General features: G+C 31.1%; 1 long non-coding RNA gene across 1 annotated transcript; it reads left to right on the top strand.

The window, feature by feature from the left end:
• The first annotated feature begins 7,145 nt into the window (after nt 1–7,145).
• On the top strand, nt 7,146–25,784 carry LOC127705281 (uncharacterized). The gene is made up of 4 exons (XR_007983809.1): nt 7,146–7,695; nt 9,176–9,319; nt 11,235–11,533; nt 25,683–25,784. It is a non-coding gene; the product is annotated as an uncharacterized LOC127705281 (long non-coding RNA).
• Nucleotides 25,785–26,644: the final 860 nt, after the last annotated feature.

Raw genomic sequence — 26,644 nt, 5'->3', positions numbered from 1 at the left:
ATTCATGTTCCCGGACATATTCCATCAAACGCACGATTGTTATCTTAGTAGAAGCAGGGGTTGTTCATATTTGCAAAGCACCTAGTTTGTCCTTTAGTCGTCTTTTTTTTTTTTTTGGGGGGGGGGGGGGGGGGGAGCTGTGTTTGTATTTCTCTCGTAATTTTCCTAATTTTTACCTACAATTCATTTGTCGCCATTTTTCCGCCACAAAATTAAATAAAAGTTATACACAGGGTTCAAAGTGTTTATATGACTAAAGAGGGCATGTAGGATTGTCAAACTCTGATAAATTTATTCATGTAGTTAATGGTAGTGAAACCTCAGTCCTTTGATACGAAATAAAAGGGTGGAAATCGTAGATCTAGTAAAATGGGGGTAATCAAGAGACATAAACAAAACCGTGGACTAGAACAGCATATATATAACGACAATGGAAACTCAGGCCGATAAATAAATACTAACAAAATACTCGAACCCGTAAACAAAAAGGGGGCGAGGATAAGAACTCAGAATTCGAAATAAGCATGTGTATCAACCCAAGGCACTGAGACACATGCCTCGCATGAGAAGAATAATCAGAAGCTAAACATGTAAACGGACAACCACAAATATTATCGAGAATTAGTTTGTCGTTTGGAGAAAAATTTACCCATGCATACAATTATAACAGATGCATTGTCGCAGTAATGAGCTGTCGGGATAATGGGCTGTCGGAATAATGAGCTGTCGGAGTATTGGGCTGTCGGAGTAATGGGCTGTCGGAATACTGGGATTTCGGAATAATGGTTGTCGGATCAACGGGATGTCCTCTTGAAGACCGTACTTTGACCTATAATGGTTTTTCTTTTACAAATTGTGACTTGGATGGAGAGTTGTCCCATTGGCACTCATACCACATCTTCTTATATCCAACGATTTGTATAGTTGGTATACACTATACAAATCCTTGTTATATCTATTTACAAAATTTAACATTTAATTTTTTATGGTCAATAAGTTGTGAATAGTCGGATGACTTTTCGATACTCTACGCTACACTTCGTTTCACACAACATTATGAAACAGAAAATGTCTCCTTTAATTAACTGGTCCTTTGAAAAAATGTGATTCATTACTGAACTCACTTAAAGCATTCTTCTGTATATATAATTAACAAGGTAGATGCTAGATACACTTTAAGTATAATAAATCACTTCTTGACTGGATTGATTTGTGTAATAGTTAAGTTTATTTGAGGTCTAGAGCTGACATGTCAGTAACTGCTAGTCTGGAGCTGGCATGTTAGTAACTGCTAGTAGTCCTTTGTAAATTCGTGGAATAGTTAAGTTTATTTGAGGTTTGGAGCTGGCATGTCAGTAACTGCTAGTAGTCCTTTGTAAATTCGTGGAATAGTTAAGTTTATTTGAGGTCTGGAGCTGGCATGTCAGTAACTGCTAGTAGTCCTTTGTAAATTCGTGGAATAGTTAAGTTTATTTGAGGTCTGGAGCTGGCATGTCAGTATTATATCTAGACAGTTGAGGTGAAATCCATTACATTCCAAATCGAAGAGATAAATAAAAACTATCATATCAAAAATAATAATCATAAATGAAGATAAATTTACAGATCTACCATTACTGGGCTGTTAGACGAATTATATATACAGAATGAGTTTTCAGCCTTGTATCACCATCACTGGTGATCCTATGAATAAAATATGTCGTAAGAGTTGTCACCGGTTCAGACGTACTTAAAATATTATTAAAAACCAATTGTTCAGAGAACAATTGAAGGTCTTTCCACCCATAATGATCAATTTTGATATAGAACTATTAAAATTCAGTTTGATATATCATATCCAGCGTCAAATGATAGCTTATTGTACACTGATTCCAAAAATATATGGTTTCTATACATTTTTTTCTAAATAAGGAAGATAAATTGTTACTTCCGGTTTGAAATATGTCACTTCCGTTTGTATTTGATAGTTTACTTGATACTGATTCCAAAAATATATGGTTTAATATACTTTTACATTAAATAAGTACAAAAAAAGCTACTTCCGGTTTACACAAGGTCACTTCCGGTTGGCTTTTCCATGGTCAAGTGGCTTGCAACGTAATGCAAAAAGTCCTATGGCTTTATCACGTATACTAACGAGGAAAAAGCAAAGGTCAAAATCTAGAACGCCAAATTAACCTATGACCTTTAGCTCAATTCAAGGTCATAAATTGAGGGCTTCAAATCAAAAGATCATAGGTCTTAAAAATATATGGTTAATGAGTTATATCACTTTACGCCTAATTTTTAACATAAGAGGGGAGAAAACTCCAATTTAATGTTAGCGTACCATTTCAACCAAAATTTATGTGTTACGACATGTCGCAACTTACAATTTAGTAAAAATATGTTGTCGATATCTTATACGGTTTTTGAAAAGAAGTGAAAATAAGCCAAAATCAAAATTTAAAATATGACCTTGACCTCTGACCTTGACCTTATTTTCTTTTTTTTGGATCAAGGACCTCAAATCAAAAGATCCTAGGTATCTATCACTTATGGTTTACAAGATAGAAATACATATCACTAATAACTAATGCATAAGGGGAAATAACTCTCATATGGAGTGTTCATATCGCTTCGGTCGAAATAGGACAAATCATGCGAAGGATATAACGAGCAATTTTATAAAATAAATTTGTTGCTTTCTTTTACGGTTACAGAGGAGATGCAGTCACAAGGAAAACAGTGTTCGGGGAGATAACTCCTACAAAGAAAAGTATTCGGTTACGCAGGGTGAATTTCAAAGGCGCATAAACGAAGAACACAAATTTGCTGATCTAACATTGTTGGGTTGTTAGACGAATGATATATTTTTTATATATACTCTAAACACCAGGACAACAATTTTAAATCTGCTGTTCTATCGTCACCGGGATTATTTAAATATATATGCTTTCAATAATGTAGAATTGACTTACTATCATAATTTATTCCGTACGCTGAGTATCTGTTATTCCAGTAACTAGCACCGTTCCATAGCTGACAGTCACAATAATTAATCATTCCGTATAACAACGCACACAAAATTACATCAGTATTCAGCATGATTATAAAAACTGTTTTTTTCTTTTATCTCGCAAATTTTCAACAGTGACGAATCATTCTCAAATCTATAAAAAATATAATATAAAACATAAAATTATCCAAAAATGTTTATTTACATCTTTTAAAGTAATACTCGGGGCGATTCAACATCAATATAGTCTAATTGAGTCCCCTTCTGAAATAACCATACAATATATATTAAACGTGTTGATTTATTCGTGAAAAACTTTAACATGTAAGTAATTACCACATAAGGAGATAAGTAAATTTGTTTAAAGGAAAATATCCAAAAGGTCGCATAAAGTTTACACTGATGAAAGCCCTATACTTGCATGAACGGTCCTTTTTTATATATTTCTGTAAGTTTTTCGTCCATCTGTCAATATATAATTATCAATGCTTTCGGTGTTTAAATCCTAAACGCTTTTCTTGTCGTCTATTTTTTTTTTTCTGATATTGAAATTAATACATTTACAAGGAAAAATATATAAAACTATCAACGGTACCTGAGAGGCATTATAAATGTATAAGAAATAATAGCAAATTCAATGATGCGACTGTAAGCCATTAAAAAGCATAATTAAATTTAAACGCAACACAATTTAAGAATGATGCTTTATTATTAAAATATCAAAACATACTAAATCTACACATAATATTAAAATAAACTGTAACATAACAGTACATATCTTTCTACATTGGATGACTAACAATATAATACATTATTGGCTTTCTTGGGGCTACTCATTCACTTAAAAGAATTTGGCTTTATAATTTTAAAACTTATGAAAATAAATTTAAGACTTATCAAAATATGAGAAAAATAAAAATTCCTTAAACGATTAGTAAAAAATGTTCATGGGGCGATCCCCAGGAATGAACCTATTTGTTCCTCGGCAGGAATGAACCTATTTCCTGGGGCGATCCCCAGGAATTAACCTATTTGTTCCTTGGCAGGAATGAACCTAGTTCCTGGGGCGATCCCCAGGAATGAACCTATTTGTTCCTCTTCAGGAATGAACCTATTTGTTCCTCGACTGGAATGAACCTAATTCCTGGGGCGATCCCCAGGAATGAACCTAATTGCTCCTGGGCAATCCAAGCGTAGTAAAAATACTGCTTAAAAATACCTATTTGTTCCTCGACAGGAATTAACCTATCTGATGTATTATTGAATTGGGGGAGTATGATTCCCCTGGAATTAAAAAGAAAAAGGGCACATATCAATTTCCATATGAGTAGCCCCTTAAACAAGAGGTAGACAAATATTTATATATTTAAACTAACAAACTAGATATATAATAGAAAATATAACAATGTAATATAGCAATTTCAAATCACTCTTTCTATAACATCAATTTTTTTTATAGATATATTTTTTTACTTCGCTTGAGTGTATTGCATGAAAAACACTTTATCAGCTTGAATAAAAAACAAAACAAACTAAACATCTGTATGAATTATTTTTAACAGAAATACCAAGAACTTGCCGTCAGAATTCCATAATATGGACCTTACTGTAACTAAAAATAACACTTTCAAATACTTAACTTATATTTAAAATATCCATATCATAACATGTAGGCTAAATACCCAGTTAATGCACAGGTGTAGTTGGGGATGGCGGGTGGGATAGCTGATTGTAATTGCATCCGATACATCGATGCGTTCTCTCAATTTCATCAACAATACTCTAACCCCCCTCTTGGGCACTATTCCTAATACGCCAAAAATAAATGTTATGTAATTGCCTAACAATAGACTAAGATAACTGCCTGCTGAGATCGTTGATGACAGGTGCACTGTATTGTGTATAAACTATAATTTAATAAATCAAATTTCCTTTAAATTCTCGTGTTATTTGCGGAGATCAGGAAAACAATATTATTTCACAAGCAAATCTATTTGAAAAACATTTTTTACATTGAGTCTATGGGAGCAAAATTGTGACTTTAACAGTGATTAATCAAAAACTGTAAAAAAAAAAAAATTAGGATAGGTAAGGGAATAAAAATTAGGGTAGATAGGGTACAGTAAACACATATACTTTTTTTTTTACCAAAGACCCCTTTTTAGCTCACCGGGGCCCAAAGGGCCCCATGTGAGCTTATGCCATCACTTGGCGTCCGTCGTCGTCCGTCGTCTGTCGTCGTCGTCGTCTGTCGTCGTAAACTATTTAAAAAATCTTCTCCTCTGAAACTACTGGGCCAAATACCTTCAAACTTTAACTAAATGTTCCTTAGGGTATCTAGTTTATAAATTGTATCCGAAGTTTTGATCCATCGACAAACATGGCCGCCATGGCTAAAAATAGAACATAGGGGTCAAATGTATTTTTTTGCTTATATCTCAAAAACTAAAGCCTTTAGAGCAAATCTGACATGAGGTAAAATTGTTCATTTGGTCAAGATCTATCAGCCCTGAAATTTTCAGAAGAATCGAACAACTCATTGTTGGGTTGCTGCCACTAAATTGGTAGTTTTAAGGAAATTTTGCAGTTTTTTGTTATTATCTTGAATATTATTATAGATAGATATAAACTGTAAACAGCAATAATGTTCAGCAAAGTAAGATCTACAAAAAAGTTAATATGACCAAAATTGTCAATTGACCCCTTAAGGAGTTATTGCCCTTTAAGGACAATTTTACACAAGTTGTTTTATGTTTTTTAACTTTTAAAAATCTTCTCAAATGAATCTAGTATAAATTTTGTATTTCATTTCCTTGTACGTCCAGAAACATAGACACTATGGCTAAAATGGAACATATGGGTAAAAAGCAAAAATAATCATTGATGAAAGATGTAAGCAAAAAAAATAACAGATGAGCGATTCAGGCTCTTGAGAGCCTCTTGTTTACATTACAAAATGAGTTGGCGAAAGGCTAAATTTCCGTCCCTTAATTCCTAACTCTCCATATGATTGTACTTTGTGTGGCAGTCAAAATTTATTTCTTGATCTATTTGTCTAATTGAGTATCTAGATTAACACTCGCTGTATATTTTGTTTAGTAAACAGTTTATGTGAGATTATCTTATCTGCAGGTTCGTGTTCCATCCTACACCATTTTTGCGTGAACCCCTGAGGGTTCACGCATATTTATTAGTTAGAAATATAGTCTATGGAGGAATATTCGGAAGCTAAATTATTGTTCATTCTATTGATATTTAGATTCTAAATCAACTTATGAAGGGATAAGGTGTTTAAGAATGACAATACATGTCAATTTTATTGTTTACAGTCCTTAGCAACCAAAATTAGACATTTTGACACAAGGCTTATAATTGTACTCTATTTGCTTAACCCTTGCTTCTGAAGGATTGCGGAGTATGTAGTAGCCTAAGTATTGAATGTTTTGTATATTTTTTCTTGCGAATATATCAAATTATTATTTTTATCAAGATTTCATGTTACATTTTGACATATATTAAATGTATAGTTGATTCAGCTGTAAGAAATTGATTCCCCATTACCAAGTTTTTTAATCAAGTCTTTGGTATACATTAAACATAAAGATTAACATTTTCATGCTTGAAATTGTTAAATGTTGTACAATTTTGCATCATCAGAGGTCTTATAAAGATTTTCAACATTAAAAAACTGACAAAAGAGGTATAGTTTAAGATTTTGCCAAAAATTGAGGTAGAAACAAGATTTTACACTTTGACTTGGCACCTTTCTTTAAATCAGTTTTTGTCGCATTTCAGTGTCAACTGCTAACCTTCATAAAATATTCATTACTCAACCAATTTTGAAAAATTAAAAGGCCATTTTACTCGTTTTAGCTAGCAGAACACAGAAAAATAGTTAAAAGGGAGAATTTAAAAAAAAAGATTTACTATTAAGGTAGCAATACACAGTTAGGAGTATGGTTTCGCATTTTGGCCCCCGGTGGATTTTTCATATATGAAAGTTATTGTGTAATAAAATTCATTTTTAGACAGCTGAGTACTAATTTAGCCTTCAAAGGTGGTTTATAAGAACATCAGAATTATTTTTTACATGTTTTATGGGCTATTTCCTGTTTGACTCTACGTATTTTCATAGCTAGACCGGTCATCGGTCCAGAAATTAATGTAATGTTTACAAACACTTTTTTTCTACATGAAGTTTTTGACGCAATTTTACAAAAAAATGAGACGAGAGACATATGATTTTCATTGGATTTATTGAAAGATATATGTAAACAGTTTCAGAAAAGGTATTACTTGAAGTGATTGAAATTCTTCTTTTGGTCAAATTTTGGGGAAATATGTCACATCTTTTCCCCCCTTTTTGCTTTATTTTATAACAAAAAAATGCAGATTGTTGCCATGGATACACCAAAAAGAAATTATATTTTACTATTTTATATACTGGATATGAAATCTATGGAATATTCTGATTACATACATATGCACATATATGACACAAACAGTAAGCTTAATATTGCAAGAAGGCAATGAAAAGGGGATGGTAAAATTTATGAGGGAAAATTTAAATATTTTTTCCTAACTGTTTATTGCTACCTTATGGCATACTTACCAAGCTCAGAATTGTATAATTTAAGACTTTTCATACCTCAGATCTATTGATATTTAGATTCTAAATCAACTTCTGAAGGGATTAAGTGTTTAAGAATGACAATACATGTCAATTTTATTGTTTACAGTCCTTAGCAACCAAAATTAGAAATTTTGACACAAGGCTTATAATTGTACTCTATTTGCTTAACCCTTGCTTCTGAAGGATTGCGGAGTATGTAGTAGCCTCCGTATTAATTGTTTTGTATTTTTTCTTGCGAATATATCAAATTATTATTTTTATCAAGATTTCATGTTACATTTTGACATATATTAAATGTATAGTTGATTCAGCTGTAAGAAATTGATTCCCCATTACCAAGTTTTTTAATCAAGTCTTTGGTATACATTAAACATAAAGATTAACATTTTCATGCTTGAAATTGTTAAATTTTGTACAATTTTGCATCATCAGAGGTCTTATAAAGATTTTCAACATTAAAAAACTGACAAAAGAGGTATAGTTTTTAAGATTTTGCCAAAAATTGAGGTAGAAACAAGATTTTACACTTTGACTTGGCACCTTTCTTTAAATCAGTTTTTGTCGCATTTCAGTGTCAACTGCTAACCTTCATAAAATATTCATTGCTCAACCAATTTTGAAAAATTAAAAGGCCATTTTACTCGTTTTAGCTAGCAGAACACAGAAAATTAGTTAAAAGGGAGAATTTGTGAAAAATATTTACTATTAAGGCATACTTACCAAGCTCAGAATTGTATAATTTAAGACTTTTCATACCTCAAATCTATTGATATTTAGATTCTAAATCAACTTATGAAGGGATTAGGTGTTTAAGAATGACAATACATGTCAATTTTATTGTTTACAGTCCTTAGCAACCAAAATTAGACATTTTGACACAAGGCTTATAATTGTACTCTATTTGCTTAACCCTTGCTTCTGAAGGATTGCGGAGTATGTAGTAGCCTCCGTATTAATTGTTTTGTATTTTTTCTTGCGAATATATCAAATTATTATTTTTATCAAGATTTCATGTTACATTTTGACATATATTAAATGTATAGTTGATTCAGCTGTAAGAAATTGATTCCCCATTACCAAGTTTTTTAATCAAGTCTTTGGTATACATTAAACATAAAGATTAACATTTTCATGCTTGAAATTGTTAAATTTTGTACAATTTTGCATCATCAGAGGTCTTATAAAGATTTTCAACATTAAAAAACTGACAAAAGAGGTATAGTTTAAGATTTTGCCAAAAATTGAGGTAGAAACAAGATTTTACATTTTGACTTGGCACCTTTCTTTAAATCAGTTTTTGTCGCATTTCAGTGTCAACTGCTAACCTTCATAAAATATTCATTGCTCAACCAATTTTGAAAAATTAAAAGGCCATTTTACTCGTTTTAGCTAGCAGAACACAGAAAATTAGTTAAAAGGGAGAATTTGAAAAAAATATTTACTATTAAGGCATACTTACCAAGCTCAGAATTGTATAATTTAAGACTTTTCATACCTCAAATCTATTGATATTTAGATTCTAAATCAACTTATGAAGGGATTAGGTGTTTAAGAATGACAATACATGTCAATTTTATTGTTTACAGTCCTTAGCAACCAAAATTAGACATTTTGACACAAGGCTTATAATTGTACTCTATTTGCTTAACCCTTGCTTCTGAAGGATTGCGGAGTATGTAGTAGCCTAAGTATTGAATGTTTTGTATTTTTTCTTGCAAATATATCAAATTATTATTTTTATCAAGATTTCATGTTACATTTTGACATATATTAAATGTATAGTTGATTCAGCTGTAAGAAATTGATTCCCCATTACCAAGTTTTTTAATCAAGTCTTTGGTATACATTAAACATAAAGATTAACATTTTCATGCTTGAAATTGTGAAATTTTGTACAATTTTGCATCATCAGAGGTCTTATAAAGATTTTCAACATTAAAAAACTGACAAAAGAGGTATAGTTTAATTGATTGATTGATTGTTGGTTGCTTAACGTCCAGTGGCAAATATTTCATGCATATTCAGGACGAGAACAAGTTCACAATAAATACAATAGGTAGGTTCTGTAATAGATTAAGGGATTAAGGTCGGAGAAATTTAGACTGCCACGGGAAATGAGGGTATATTGGATAGGGACAGAAATTTAGCCTTGCAACAGGTCACCTACGGACCCCTCAAAGAGTTGTTGCAAGGGTTCTTAACGTGCAAAGAGCGTGGCACTCTCTTTACACGAGGCATCGGATTTAACGTCCCCATTCTGACCGGACGTGGCTGCAAATTTGTACATCCCGCACAGCCTAACGGACGCCCCACTTTAGCACGGGTTTTACTGCCGGTCGGAGGAAGACCAATGGTGACCATACTTCTATTCCCCAGTCACCCTTGGGGGTGGTATAGTTTAAGATTTTGCCAAAAATTGAGGTAGAAACAAGATTTTACACTTTGACTTGGCACCTTTCTTTAAATCAGTTTTTGTCGCATTTCAGTGTCAACTTCTAACCTTCATAAAATATTCATTGCTCAACCAATTTTGAAAAATTAAAAGGCCATTTTACTCGTTTTAGCTAGCAGAACACAGAAAATTAGTTAAAAGGGAGAATTTGTGAAAAATATTTACTATTAAGGCATACTTACCAAGCTCAGAATTGTATAATTTAAGACTTTTCATACCTCAAATCTATTGATATTTAGATTCTAAATCAACTTATGAAGGTATTAGGTGTTTAAGAATGACAATACATGTCAATTTTATTGTTTACAGTCCTTAGCAACCAAAATTAGACATTTTGACACAAGGCTTATAATTGTACTCTATTTGCTTAACCCTTGCTTCTGAAAGATTGCGGAGTATGTAGTAGCCTAGGTATTGAATGTTTTGTATTTTTTCTTGCGAATATATCAAATTATTATTTTTATCAAGATTTCATGTTACATTTTGACATATATTAAATGTATAGTTGATTCAGCTGTAAGAAATTGATTCCCCATTACCAAGTTTTTTAATCAAGTCTTTGGTATACATTAAACATAAAGATTAACATTTTCATGCTTGAAATTGTTAAATTTTGTACAATTTTGCATCATCAGAGGTCTTATAAAGATTTTCAACATTAAAAAACTGACAAAAGAGGTATAGTTTAAGATTTTGCCAAAAATTGAGGTAGAAACAAGATTTTACACTTTGACTTGGCACCTTTCTTTAAATCAGTTTTTGTCGCATTTCAGTGTCAACTGCTAACCTTCATAAAATATTCATTACTCAACCAATTTTGAAAAATTAAAAGGCCATTTTACTCGTTTTAGCTAGCAGAACACAGAAAAATAGTTAAAAGGGAGAATTTAAAGAAAAAGATTTACTATTAAGGCATACTTACCAAGCTCAGAATTGTATAATTTAAGACTTTTCATACCTCAGATCTATTGATATTTAGATTCTAAATCAACTTCTGAAGGGATTAAGTGTTTAAGAATGACAATACATGTCAATTTTATTGTTTACAGTCCTTAGCAACCAAAATTAGACATTTTGACACAAGGCTTATAATTGTACTCTATTTGCTTAACCCTTGCTTCTGAAAGATTGCGGAGTATGTAGTAGCCTAGGTATTGAATGTTTTGTATTTTTTCTTGCGAATATATCAAATTATTATTTTTATCAAGATTTCATGTTACATTTTGACATATATTAAATGTATAGTTGATTCAGCTGTAAGAAATTGATTCCCCATTACCAAGTTTTTTAATCAAGTCTTTGGTATACATTAAACATAAAGATTAACATTTTCATGCTTGAAATTGTTAAATTTTGTACAATTTTGCATCATCAGAGGTCTTATAAAGATTTTCAACATTAAAAAACTGACAAAAGAGGTATAGTTTTTAAGATTTTGCCAAAAATTGAGGTAGAAACAAGATTCTACACTTTGACTTGGCACCTTTCTTTAAATCAGTTTTTGTCGCATTTCAGTGTCAACTGCTAACCTTCATAAAATATTCATTGCTCAACCAATTTTGAAAAATTAAAAGGCCATTTTACTCGTTTTAGTTAGCAGAACACAGAAAATTAGTTAAAAGGGAGAATTTGAAAAAAATATTTACTATTTAGGCATACTTACCAAGCTCAGAATTGTATAATTTAAGACTTTTCATACCTCAAATCTATTGATATTTAGATTCTAAATCAACTTATGAAGGGATTAGGTGTTTAAGAATGACAATACATGTCAATTTTATTGTTTACAGTCCTTAGCAACCAAAATTAGACATTTTGACACAAGGCTTATAATTGTACTCTATTTGCTTAACCCTTGCTTCTGAAGGATTGCGGAGTATGTAGTAGCCTAAGTATTGAATGTTTTGTATTTTTTCTTGCGAATATATCAAATTATTATTTTTATCAAGATTTCATGTTACATTTTGACATATATTAAATGTATAGTTGATTCAGCTGTAAGAAATTGATTCCCCATTACCAAGTTTTTTAATCAAGTCTTTGGTATACATTAAACATAAAGATTAACATTTTCATGCTTGAAATTGTTAAATTTTGTACAATTTTGCATCATCAGAGGTCTTATAAAGATTTTCAACATTAAATAAAATGCTCCGCAGGGCGCAGCTTGATACGACCGCAGAGGTCGAACCCTGAACAGTTGGGGGAAGTATGGACACAACATTCAAGCTTGATACAGCTTTGGATTTGGATTGTGATTAAATATTTGACACAGCATAGGTTTCTAACACAGATTGAATGTGGTCTAAGAACTTAAAAATTTTAAATTGGACATTCACCTATTATGGTCCAATATCCAAAATCTAAATACATGGTTAGATTCAGCATATCAAAGAACCCCAAGAATTCAATTTTTGATGAAATCAAACAAAGTTTAATTTTGGACCCTTTTGACCTCAATGTGGACAAAGTTGATAACGGGGCCCAAAAATCAAAAATCTAAATACATGGTTAGATTCAGCATATCAAAGAACCCCATATATTCAATTTTTGTTGAAATCAAACAAAGTTTAATTTTGGACCCCGATTTGGACCAACTTGAAAACTGGGCCCATAATCAAAAATCTAAATACATGTTTAGATTCAGCATATCAAAGAACCCTAAGAATTCAATTTTTGTTAAAATCAAACTAAGTTTAATTTTGGACCCTTTGGATCTTAATGTAGACCAATTTGAAAACGGAACCAAAAATTAAGAATCTAAATACACGGTTAGATTCGGCATATCAAAGAACCCCAATAATTTAATTTTTGATGAAATCAAACAAAGTTTAATTTTGGACCCTTTTGACCTCAATGTGGACAAAGTTGATAACGGGGCCCAAAAATCAAAAATCTAAATACATGGTTAGATTCAGCATATCAAAGAACCCCATATATTCAATTTTTGTTGAAATCAAACAAAGTTTAATTTTGGACCCTGATTTGGACCAACTTGAAAACTGGGCCCATAATCAAAAATCTAAATACATGTTTAGATTCAGCATATCAAAGAACCCTAAGAATTCAATTTTTGTTAAAATCAAACTAAGTTTAATTTTGGACCCTTTGGACCTTAATGTAGACCAATTTGAAAACGGAACCAAAATTTAAGAATCTAAATACACAGTTAGATTTGGCATATCAAAGAACCCCAATAATTCAATTTTTGATGAAATCAAACAAAGTTTAATTTTGGACCCTTTGGACCTCAATGTGGACCAATTTAAAAACGGGGCTCAAAATCCAAAAACTAAATACACGGTTAGATTCAGCATATTAAAGAACCCAATGAAATCAAGAATAAAACCCCATTGAAATTGGTCAAGAAATAAGCAATTTATAGGAAGTATCTTCTTTTGCACAATCCTGTGCTATTAAATATTTCTTGCTATTGCGCAATACTGTACAATTGACAATTTCTTGCTATTGCGCAATATTGTGCTATTGGATATTTCTTGCTATTGCGCAATACTGTGCAATTGAAGATTTCTTGCTATTGCGCAATACTGTGCAATTGAAGATTTCTTGCTATTGCGCAATACTGTGCAATTGAAAATTTCTTGCTATTGCACAATACTTATTATATAATAATTTACACATCCTGTTTGGTGTGTATCTCCTACCATATCATTATTATTTGATTTTAAATATAAATCAGAAATAACCAACTTAAAATGGAAAATTTTAAAAGAAACAAAAAAGGAAAAAAAGAAAAAAAAGGAAAAAAAAATAAATCCCCCCCCAAAATTTTTTGAACCCCCATTATGATTCATCACCCCCAAACTCAATCCAAGCCTTCCCTTTGTGGTATGGTACCTTGCAGTACAATTTCAGAGAGATCCATACACTTGAACACAAGTTATTGTCTGGAAACTAGAAAAAAATGTGTTTTTTGGCCCCTTTTTGGCCCCAAATTCCTAAACGTTTAGGGCAATTACCCCCAAACTCAAACCCAGCTTTCCCTTTGTGATATGGAACCTTGTAGTACAATTTCAGAAAGATCCATACACTTACACACAAGTTATTGTCATGAAACTAGAAAAATGCTTGTTTTTTGCCCCTTTTTTGGCCCCTAATTCCTAAAATTTGGAGGCAATTACCCCCAAAATCAATCCCAGCATTCCTTTAGTGATATGGAACCTTGTGGTACAATGTCAGAGAGATCCATACACTAACACACAAGTTATGTCTGGAAGTTACAAAAATGCTTATTTTTGGCCCCTTTTTGGCCCCTAATTCCTTTACTGTTATTACCATAACCCCCAAAATCAATCCCAACCTTCCTTTTGTGGTATTGAACCTTGTGGTAACATTTCATAAAGATCCATTCACTTAAACTAAAGTTAGGGTGCGAAAACCAATGTGTCTTCGGACGACGCCGGACGACGCCGGACGACGACGACGACGACGACGACGACGACGACGACGACGACGCCGGACGACGACGACGCCAACGTCATACCAATATACGACCACAAAAATTTTTTTGCGGTCGTATAAAAACTGACAAAAGAGGTATAGGTTTTAATAGTCTAGTCAATTTAGTGAACAACCTGCAACTAATTGCAACACAAAGTTTTTCTCTGAAAAACAAGTCTGTTACTATCTATGAATAACATACTAAAACTATACAAAAATATGTTTTGCGGAAAGTGGTGTAATTTATAAAAATGTTTAGTAGTTAAAGTAATGTTATATGAGTTGCTTCCCCTTATTTCCCAAAGTTGAAAAAAATTAAATTATACAAAAAATGTTCTGTAGTTTTTCAAACAGTTGAAATAATACAATACAATACATAATTATTTCAATTTGAAAGAATAATATTACAAATGAATCACTTTCCTGTCTCAAAATTTGTATATTTGAATAAGGATATAGACCGAGATTGTGTTCTGCTATTTTACAATCCAAGAATCTAATTCCCCAAAATAGTGTTGGTAAGTAACCTATAAATGGAAAACTGTGCTGAATTAGAGTTACCAACTTAGTCACATTCTTACTTGGTATTTGAAAGAATTCTGCCCCTGTGTTAAAGGCACAGACAGTTAATTTTTTGTTGGGGGAGGGGTTCCAGAAAGTCATGTTTTGTTCTTTATAAAAAAAATGTTATTGCAAGATTCAAAGTCTTTAATGTATTTTTTTCCCCACAACTTTAGAAAGAAAACAATATATTTTTTTTCATTTACCTTCTGGAATAAACATGTTAAGATTTAGAATTCAACAATGTTTCATAAAAAAATAAGAATGATGAGTGTTAAATGATTTTATGTTAAATATTTTTTCACAAATGAAAATTTCAGGCTCCTCGAAGCAAATAGCTACTCATGTAATTTGCGACGATCTCAGTACTCACACACCATATAAATAAAGCTTTGACTGTAACACTGAATCCACGTTTCACTTTGGTTACTAATCGGATGTGTTACATTACTTATTTATATTTTAGTCGGTGCCAACAGTATTTATTCATCAACTGTAATTACTAAGCTTTGAACTAGCTATGAGAACTCAGTGTCTTTTTGTTAATTGGTCATATACTCCGTGCTGATCTTTTTGAGTTGAACCCTTTCCAACTGTTTTTTTCAATTTGTTCTTACGTTGTTTGCTATTTAAATAAAATTGAGAATGGAAATGGGGAATACTGTATGTCAAAGAGACAACAACCCGACCAGATCAAGAGCAGATAACAGCTGAAGGCCACAAATGGGTCTTCAACGCAACGAGAAAATCCCGCACCAGGAGGTGGTCCTCAGCCGGCCCCTAAATAAAAACTGTTCCTGATTATTGGAGGGTTGAGTGCTCGCAAACAGGGTTAACCCTGCACACTATGAATATGATCATCACAAGTCAGTGGCCCTTTATTACTTGGTTGTTATTGTTTGCTGTCTGTCATATTTGTTTTTCCGTTTATTGTTTTAACATGAATCAGGCCTTTGAGTTTCTCGTTTGACTTGTTTTATATTTTGACGATGAGCTATAGTTGTTTACATCCACACCCACATCATTGATATCTCTTGTGGAAAGTTTTCTCATTGGTAATCATACAACATCTTCTTATGTTTTTAAAGTGGGGAGATTTTATAATAAGTGGTGGTTTCATTGGCAAGCAATCAAACTTACTATCAAGAGATCACTGATAGAGTTTAGTGGACCATAAACCTTAAACATTTATATTCTTTGGCATGAGGTGTATTTTTTAAAATATTTTTATAGTTTCGTTTAAATGAGTTGAATACAGGTCAGCATTCCGGAAGCAGAAAACAGCGTCTTTAACATTGATATATCTGTAATAGAGTATATTTATGAATAAAGAGAGATTTGAGGTTTTTAAAGTCAACGAGAAAGCAACCCAAACGATTAACAAAAACCAACAGACATACTTTCAGATAAGACATGACTATCTAAACGCTATCTCTGGCCATCAAAGTCGCCCACAGACACTACAAATTTTGATTCATACACAGATGATGCATGATCATTTTTTTACAGTTCTTAGCCTAAGCTGATTATCTTTTATTAAATTAATTCAATGAGATATATTAAATAAAGAACTTGGTAATGTTTTTTCTTTATATACTAGTAAGTATATTTATATCTTTGACCATAATATTTTCACATAGCAGACAACCCATGTTAGTTCTTTGTCATTACCATTTGGTTGATGTTTCAGACCACCACATACATGCAGGTTGATAGGGTACACACACAAGGCGCTGTTCCTATTAACACTTCCTCCAGGAAGTGATCCCATTAATTCATTCAACAGTGCTTATCTCATTTTCAACATCCAAAATTGGACCACTTTAGTACAATTACTATTTAGATTCAAGCTCTTGAGGTAAACTTATAATCGTATTGACAAAGCTGCTCTTGAAATTGCATTAAACAATATCATTTAATTTTTGATCTATGAGTTTGACTGTCCCTCTGGTATCTTTTGCCCCTCTTTTAATGCTAATTCAGTGAACTAGTATATGTTCCTAAATTTAAAAAGCTTATATATCTGAAATTAAACGTGGATATTGATAGAGCTTGCTAAATAAAATAAGCAACACATTAAGAGAAATCTGCAATCACATCGTCTGTGTTTAACTGTGACTTTATGCAATTCAAATATTGTAAAAGTAGCTAATGAAAAAATACACAAAAAGGACTACAGTCAATGACGATGCAAGGACACTAGAAAAATGAATTTTCCAGCAATTAACATGATAAAATCAAGTCAGTAACCAAACTGATTTACAGTTATTTTTGAACACAATCATTTTTGTCGAGCTGACATAATGACATCATCCAGTTTGTTGTTTAATAGTTTAAACTGGTTAAATGTGGAAAAACGCATTCAATATCAAAAGGCAATACTTGTATTTAAATCATTAAATGATATGGTTCCTAACTATTTACAAGAAAACTTTCATTTTATTGGTAATCAGAATTATAATTTACGTTCGGCTGATGAAAAACTATTAAATCTTCCGAAACCAAAAACAAACTGTTTAAAGAAAACATTTACATATTCAGGTTCTCAAATATGGAAGAGTTTACCAAATGAAATAAAAATGAGTAATACACTTGTATCTTTTAAAACAAAATGTTACAAATTTTTCATCAATTGTGCAAATTAATATGCTTTTTCATTATTATCTAGATACAATTGTATATTGTGTATAATATATCATTATAATATTGTATGTACTTATAAATATGTTATTATTATTTTGAGGACTCTCAGGAAGATTAGTTTTAACTAATGGGATTATCCTCTTGAAATAAAGATTATTTATTTATTTATTTATTTATTCATTTATAGCGATCCTACATTCCGTCGGCGTCGTCGTCGTCGTCGGCGGCGTCCACAAATATTCACTCTGTGGTTAAAGTTTTTGAAATTTTAATAACTTTCTCAAACTATCCTAGATTTCTACCAAACTTGGACAGAAGCTTGTTTATGATCATAAGATAATATTCAAAAGTAAATTTTGTAAAAAACAAATCCATTTTGTCCGTATTTTACTTATAAATGGACTTAGTTTTTCTGCCAGTTTACATTACATTCACTCTGTGGTTAAAGTTTTTGAAATTTTAATAACTTTCTTAAACTATCTTGGATTTGTACCAAACATGGACAGAAGCTTGTTCATGATCAAAAGCTAATATCTAGAAGGAAATTTTGTTAAAATCTTGTTCAATTTTTTCCGTATTTTACTTATAAATGGACTTAGTTTATCTTCCAGTTAACATTACAGTCTGCAGTTTAAGTTTTTAAAACATTTTTGTCGAGCCTTCGACTTTTGTCGAAAAAGCGAGACATAGCGATCCTACATTCCGTCGGCGTCGTCGTCGTCGTCGTCGTCGTCGTCGTCGGCGGCGTCCACAAATATTCACTCTGTGGTTAAAGTTTTTGAAATTTTAATAACTTTCTTAAACTATCCTGGATTTCTACCAAACTTTGACAGAAGCTTGTTTATGATCATAAGATAATATTCAAAAGTAAATTTTGTAAAAAAAAATTCCATTTTTTCCGTATTTTACTTATAAATGGACTTAGTTTTTCTGCCAAGAAACATTACATTCACTCTGTGGTTAAAGTTTTTGAAATTTTAATAACTTTCTTAAACTATCCTGGATTTCTACCAAACTTGGAAAGAAGCTTGTTTATGATCATAAGATAGTATCCAGAAGTAAATTTTGTAAAAAAAAAAATCCATTTTTTCCGTATTTTACTTATAAATGGACTTAGTTTTTCTGCCAAGAAACATTACATTCACTCTGTGGTTGAAGTTTTTGAAATTTTAATAACTTTCTTAAACTATCCTGGATTTCTACCAAACATGGAAAGAAGCTTGTTTATGATCATAAGATAGTATCCAGAAGTAAATTTTGTAAAAAAAAAAATCCATTTTTTCCGTATTTTACTTATAAATGGACTTAGTTTTTCTGCCAGTTAACATTACATTCACTCAGTGGTTAAAGTTTTTAAAATTTTAACAACTTTCTTAAACTATCCTGGATTTGTACCAAACATGGACAGAAGCTTGTTTATGATTAAAAGCTAGTATCTAGAAGGAAATTTTGTTAAAATTTTGTTTGATTTTTTCCGTATTTTACTTATAAATGGACTTTGTTTTTCTTCCAGTTAACATTACATACAGTCTGCAGTTTAAGTTTTTAAAACATTTATTAGATTTACAAACTATCCTGGATTTTTACCAAACTTGGACAGAAGCTACTAACAATCAAAAGATAGTATAGAGAGGAATATTTTTATTTATTTTTTTCCTCTTTTTTGTTGAGCCTGCGATTAACAGCAAAAGTAGGCGAGACACTGGGTTCCGCGGAACCCTTACGAATTTTTTAGAATCATAAACTATCCTGGACTTTTACCAAACTTGGGCAGAAGCTACTTACAATCAAAAGATAGTATAGAGAGGAATATATTTTATTAATTTTTCTCCTTATTTTTGTTGAGCCTGCGATTTTGCAACAGCAAAAGTAGGCGAGACACTGGGTTCCGCGGAACCCTTACGAATTTTTTGTTTATTATACCTACACGTAAAACTATAATTACTAAAAATCATAACCGAAATATAAGATAAAATTTCAAACTTCCACGAAATGCACATATTTAAAACTGAGTTTTACTGTGTGTTTGTTTATTCTATGTTGTCTAGAGAAACTAGGGGAGGGTTGAGTTCTCAAACAACATGTTTTACCCCTGCCACATTATTGCACCTATCCCAAGTCAGGAACCTCTAGCCTTTGTTTGTCTTGTGTGTGTTTTTTTTTTTGTAATAATTTTGGTTCATTTGTATGTACTGGAGTTTAGGGTGGTGTCCATTTTGCTGAACTAGTGTACAAAATAATTAAGGGGTCAGCTGAAGCCCACCTCCGTGTGCCGGATTTACTTGCTATGTTAAAGACCCATTAGTGGCCTTGTTTTCTCTTTGACACATTTCCTGTTTCCATTCTCCATTTTTTCGTTTTTAAAAATCAATCTAGAAATAACCAAGATTTTAAAATTTTCATTTTATATGCCACTCACTTAGGGGCATTATGTTTTTCTGTCTGTGCGTCTGTTCGTTCGTCCGTCTGTCCTGCTTCAGATTAAAATTTTTTGTTAAAGTTTTGGTCAAGGAATTTTTTGATGAAGTTGAAGTCCATTCATATTGAAACTTAGTACAAATGTTCCCTATGATAAGATCTTTCTAATTTTAATGCCAAATTAGAGTTTTGACCCAATTTCACAGTCCACTGAACATAGAAAATGATAGTGCGGGTGGGGCATCCGTGTACTATGGATATATTCTTGTTTTGTAGTTAGTGTCTAAAACAAAATATTTCACACAACAAATTGATTATTATTGATATCGTTAACAAGAGGAATACATATGCGATAAACATAAGATAATATAGTCTGTCTATAAAGATCCTATGTTAAAAGTTTTAACCATGAATAATCGAGTTTTTTATTTCTATTTTTTCACACAATTTTTCTCTACAAATCACATTTTACACAACAATTACAATTTTTTAAATACTAATAACTATAGGGCTTCTTAAGATAAACATCGGATAGTATTCTCTATTTTCTGTCAAGATTCCAATTTGAAAGTTTTAACCATCAATAACCGAGATATCTTCATTTCCAGTTTTCCGGGTTTTCGGTCTTAAAACATATATTAAACCAAAATTACCCAAATATAATATTGATAACTAAAGGACTTCACAAATAAAACATAAAATAGTATGTTCTTTTTCTATATAGATCAAATTTCAAAAATATTAACCATTAACAACGGAGATTTTCTACGTTTCCAGTTTTCAGCGTTTTTTCACTAAATATCACTCATTTCACCTCAAAATTACTTAAATATGAATAATAATAACTAGAGGACTACATAATACTCTATTAAGATAAGGTTTCCTGTCTTCAACAAGCTTTAGGTCTAAAAATGTAACCATAAATAACATTTTTTCTTCTTTTCCAGTTTTCAGCATTTTTTCTCTAAAAACCACACATTTCACCCCAAAATAACCTTTTCCGCAAATTATATCAATGTATAGTTTTAGTATGTTGTTAGTACAAGTCTATATTATAATTTGCACTAAAAAAACCTTGTGTTGCAATTAGTTGCAGGTTGGGCGATTTTAGAGCTAAATTGGCTAGGCTATAATGTAGAAACAAGATTTTACACTTTGACTTGGCACCTTTCTTTAAATCAGTTTTTGTCGCATTTCAGTGTCAACTGCTAACCTTCATAAAATATTCATTACTCAACCAATTTTGAAAAATTAAAAGGCCATTTTACTCGTTTTAGCTAGCAGAACACAGAAAAATAGTTAAAAGGGAGAATTTAAAAAAAAAGATTTACTATTAAGGTAGCAATACACAGTTAGGAGTATGGTTTCGCATTTTGGCCCCCGGTGGATTTTTCATATATGAAAGTTATTGTGTAATAAAATTCATTTTTAGACAGCTGAGTACTAATTTAGCCTTCAAAGGTGGTTTATAAGAACATCAGAATTATTTTTTACATGTTTTATGGGCTATTTCCTGTTTGACTCTACGTATTTTCATAGCTAGACCGGTCATCGGTCCAGAAATTAATGTAATGTTTACAAACACTTTTTTTCTACATGAAGTTTTTGACGCAATTTTACAAAAAAATGAGACGAGAGACATATGATTTTCATTGGATTTATTGAAAGATATATGTAAACAGTTTCAGAAAAGGTATTACTTGAAGTGATTGAAATTCTTCTTTTGGTCAAATTTTGGGGAAATATGTCACATCTTTTCCCCCCTTTTTGCTTTATTTTGTAACAAAAAAATGCAGATTGTTGCCATGAATACACCAAAAAGAAATTATATTTTACTATTTTATATACTGGATATGAAATCTATGGAATATTCTGATTACATACATATGCACATATATGACACAAACAGTAAGCTTAATATTGCAAGAAGGCAATGAAAAGGGGATGGTAAAATTTATGAGGGAAAATTTAAATATTTTTTCCTAACTGTTTATTGCTACCTTATGGCATACTTACCAAGCTCAGAATTGTATAATTTAAGACTTTTCATACCTCAGATCTATTGATATTTAGATTCTAAATCAACTTCTGAAGGGATTAAGTGTTTAAGAATGACAATACATGTCAATTTTATTGTTTACAGTCCTTAGCAACCAAAATTAGAAATTTTGACACAAGGCTTATAATTGTACTCTATTTGCTTAACCCTTGCTTCTGAAGGATTGCGGAGTATGTAGTAGCCTCCGTATTAATTGTTTTGTATTTTTTCTTGCGAATATATCAAATTATTATTTTTATCAAGATTTCATGTTACATTTTGACATATATTAAATGTATAGTTGATTCAGCTGTAAGAAATTGATTCCCCATTACCAAGTTTTTTAATCAAGTCTTTGGTATACATTAAACATAAAGATTAACATTTTCATGCTTGAAATTGTTAAATTTTGTACAATTTTGCATCATCAGAGGTCTTATAAAGATTTTCAACATTAAAAAACTGACAAAAGAGGTATAGTTTTTAAGATTTTGCCAAAAATTGAGGTAGAAACAAGATTTTACACTTTGACTTGGCACCTTTCTTTAAATCAGTTTTTGTCCCATTTCAGTGTCAACTTCTAACCTTCATAAAATATTCATTGCTCAACCAATTTTGAAAAATTAAAAGGCCATTTTACTCGTTTTAGCTAGCAGAACACAGAAAAATAGTTAAAAGGGAGAATTTAAAAAAAAAGATTTACTATTAAGGCATACTTACCAAGCTCAGAATTGTATAATTTAAGACTTTTCATACCTCAGATCTATTGATATTTAGATTCTAAATCAACTTCTGAAGGGATTAAGTGTTTAAGAATGACAATACATGTCAATTTTATTGTTTACAGTCCTTAGCAACCAAAATTAGACATTTTGACACAAGGCTTATAATTGTACTCTATTTGCTTAACCCTTGCTTCTGAAGGATTGCGGAGTATGTAGTAGCCTAAGTATTGAATGTTTTGTATTTTTTCTTGCGAATATATCAAATTATTATTTTTATCAAGATTTCATGTTACATTTTGACATATATTAAATGTATAGTTGATTCAGCTGTAAGAAATTGATTCCCCATTACCAAGTTTTTTAATCAAGTCTTTGGTATACATTAAACATAAAGATTAACATTTTCATGCTTGAAATTGTTAAATTTTGTACAATTTTGCATCATCAGAGGTCTTATAAAGATTTTCAACATTAAAAAACTGACAAAAGAGGTATAGTTTTTAAGATTTTGCCAAAAATTGAGGTAGAAACAAGATTTTACACTTTGACTTGGCACCTTTCTTTAAATCAGTTTTTGTCGCATTTCAGTGTCAACTGCTAACCTTCATAAAATATTCATTGCTCAACCAATTTTGAAAAATTAAAAGGCCATTTTACTCGTTTTAGCTAGCAGAACACAGAAAATTAGTTAAAAGGGAGAATTTGAAAAAAATATTTACTATTAAGGCATACTTACCAAGCTCAGAATTGTATAATTTAAGACTTTTCATACCTCAAATCTATTGATATTTAGATTCTAAATCAACTTATGAAGGGATTAGGTGTTTAAGAATGACAATACATGTCAATTTTATTGTTTACAGTCCTTAGCAACCAAAATTAGACATTTTGACACAAGGCTTATAATTGTACTCTATTTGCTTAACCCTTGCTTCTGAAGGATTGCGGAGTATGTAGTAGCCTAAGTATTGAATGTTTTGTATTTTTTCTTGCGAATATATCAAATTATTATTTTTATCAAGATTTCATGTTACATTTTGACATATATTAAATGTATAGTTGATTCAGCTGTAAGAAATTGATTCCCCATTACCAAGTTTTTTAATCAAGTCTTTGGTATACATTAAACATAAAGATTAACATTTTCATGCTTGAAATTGTTAAATTTTGTACAATTTTGCATCATCAGAGGTCTTATAAAGATTTTCAACATTAAAAAACTGACAAAAGAGGTATAGTTTTTAAGATTTTGCCAAAAATTGAGGTAGAAACAAGATTTTACACTTTGACTTGGCACCTTTCTTTAAATCAGTTTTTGTCGCATTACAGTGTCAACTTCTAACCTTCATAAAATATTCATTGCTCAACCAATTTTGAAAAATTAAAAGGCCATTTTACTCGTTTTAGCTAGCAGAACACAGAAAATTAGTTAAAAGGGAGAATTTGTGAAAAATATTTACTATTAAGGCATACTTACCAAGCTCAGAATTGTATAATTTAAGACTTTTCATACCTCAAATCTATTGATATTTAGATTCTAAATCAACTTATGAAGGGATTAGGTGTTTAAGAATGACAATACACTATAATACATGTCAATTTTATTGTTTACAGTCCTTAGCAACCAAAATTAGACATTTTGACACAAGGCTTATAATTGTACTCTATTTGCTTAACCCTTGCTTCTGAAGGATTGCGGAGTATGTAGTAGCCTCTGTATTAATTGTTTTGTATTTTTTCTTGCGAATATATCAAATTATTATTTTTATCAAGATTTCATGTTACATTTTGACATATATTAAATGTATAGTTGATTCAGCTGTAAGAAATTGATTCCCCATTACCAAGTTTTTTAATCAAGTCTTTGGTATACATTAAACATAAAGATTAACATTTTCATGCTTGAAATTGTTAAATTTTGTACAATTTTGCATCATCAGAGGTCTTATAAAGATTTTCAACATTAAAAAACTGACAAAAGAGGTATAGTTTAAGATTTTGCCAAAAATTGAGGTAGAAACAAGATTTTACACTTTGACTTGGCACCTTTCTTTAAATCAGTTTTTGTCGCATTTCAGTGTCAACTGCTAACCTTCATAAAATATTCATTACTCAACCAATTTTGAAAAATTAAAAGGCCATTTTACTCATTTTAGCTAGCAGAACACAGAAAAATAGTTAAAAGGGAGAATTTAAAAAAAAAGATTTACTATTAAGGCATACTTACCAAGCTCAGAATTGTATAATTTAAGACTTTTCATACCTCAGATCTATTGATATTTAGATTCTAAATCAACTTCTGAAGGGATTAAGTGTTTAAGAATGACAATACATGTCAATTTTATTGTTTACAGTCCTTAGCAACCAAAATTAGACATTTTGACACAAGGCTTATAATTGTACTCTATTTGCTTAACCCTTGCTTCTGAAGGATTGCGGAGTATGTAGTAGCCTAAATATTGAATGTTTTGTATTTTTTCTTGCGAATATATCAAATTATTATTTTTATCAAGATTTCATGTTACATTTTGACATATATTAAATGTATAGTTGATTCAGCTGTAAGAAATTGATTCCCCATTACCAAGTTTTTTAATCAAGTCTTTGGTATACATTAAACATAAAGATTAACATTTTCATGCTTGAAATTGTTAAATTTTGTACAATTTTGCATCATCAGAGGTCTTATAAAGATTTTCAACATTAAAAAACTGACAAAAGAGGTATAGTTTAAGATTTTGCCAAAAATTGAGGTAGAAACAAGATTTTACACTTTGACTTGGCACCTTTCTTTAAATCAGTTTTTGTCGCATTTCAGTGTCAACTGCTAACCTTCATAAAATATTCATTACTCAACCAATTTTGAAAAATTAAAAGGCCATTTTACTCGTTTTAGCTAGCAGAACACAGAAAAATAGTTAAAAGGGAGAATTTAAAAAAAAAGATTTACTATTAAGGTAGCAATACACAGTTAGGAGTTTGGTTTCGCATTTTGGCCCCGGTGGATTTTTCATATATGAAAGTTATTGTGTAATAAAATTCATTATTAGACAGCTGAGTACTAATTTAGCCTTCAAAGGTGGTTTATAAGAACATCAGAATTATTTTTTACATGTTTTATGGGCTATTTTCTGTTTGACTCTCCGTATTTTCATAGCTAGACCGGTCATCGGTCCAGAAATTAATGTAATGTTTACAAACACTTTTTTTCTACATGAATTTTTTGACGCAATTTTACAAAAAAATGAGACGAAAGACATATGATTTTCATTGGATTTATTGAAAGATATATGTAAACAGTTTCAGAAAAGGTATTACTTGAAGTGATTGAAATTCTACTTTTGGTCAAATTTTGGGGAAATATGTCACATCTTTTCCCCCTTTTTGCTTTATTTTATAACAAAAAAATGCAGATTGTTGCCATGGATACACCAAAAAGAAATTATATTTTACTATTTTATATACTTGATATGAAATCTATGGAAGATTCTGATTACATACATATGCACATATATGACACAAACAGTAAGCTTAATATTGCAAGAAGGCAATGAAAAGGGGATGGGAAAATTTATGAGGGAAAATTTTAATATGTTTTCGTAACTGTTTATTGCTACCTTAGTCCTGGTTTACTTTTTAATCAAATGCGGGACAAGCACGAGAAAATAAGAGTACCGACACGAAACACGGAAAATAATTAAGGGAAAACACGAAG

The sequence above is a fragment of the Mytilus californianus genome, unplaced genomic scaffold (assembly GCF_021869535.1).
Source record: "Mytilus californianus isolate M0D057914Y unplaced genomic scaffold, xbMytCali1.0.p SCAF_6, whole genome shotgun sequence".
NCBI classification, from domain to species: Eukaryota; Metazoa; Mollusca; class Bivalvia; order Mytilida; family Mytilidae; genus Mytilus; species Mytilus californianus.
This window is presented reverse-complemented; position numbering and strand designations above follow the sequence as displayed.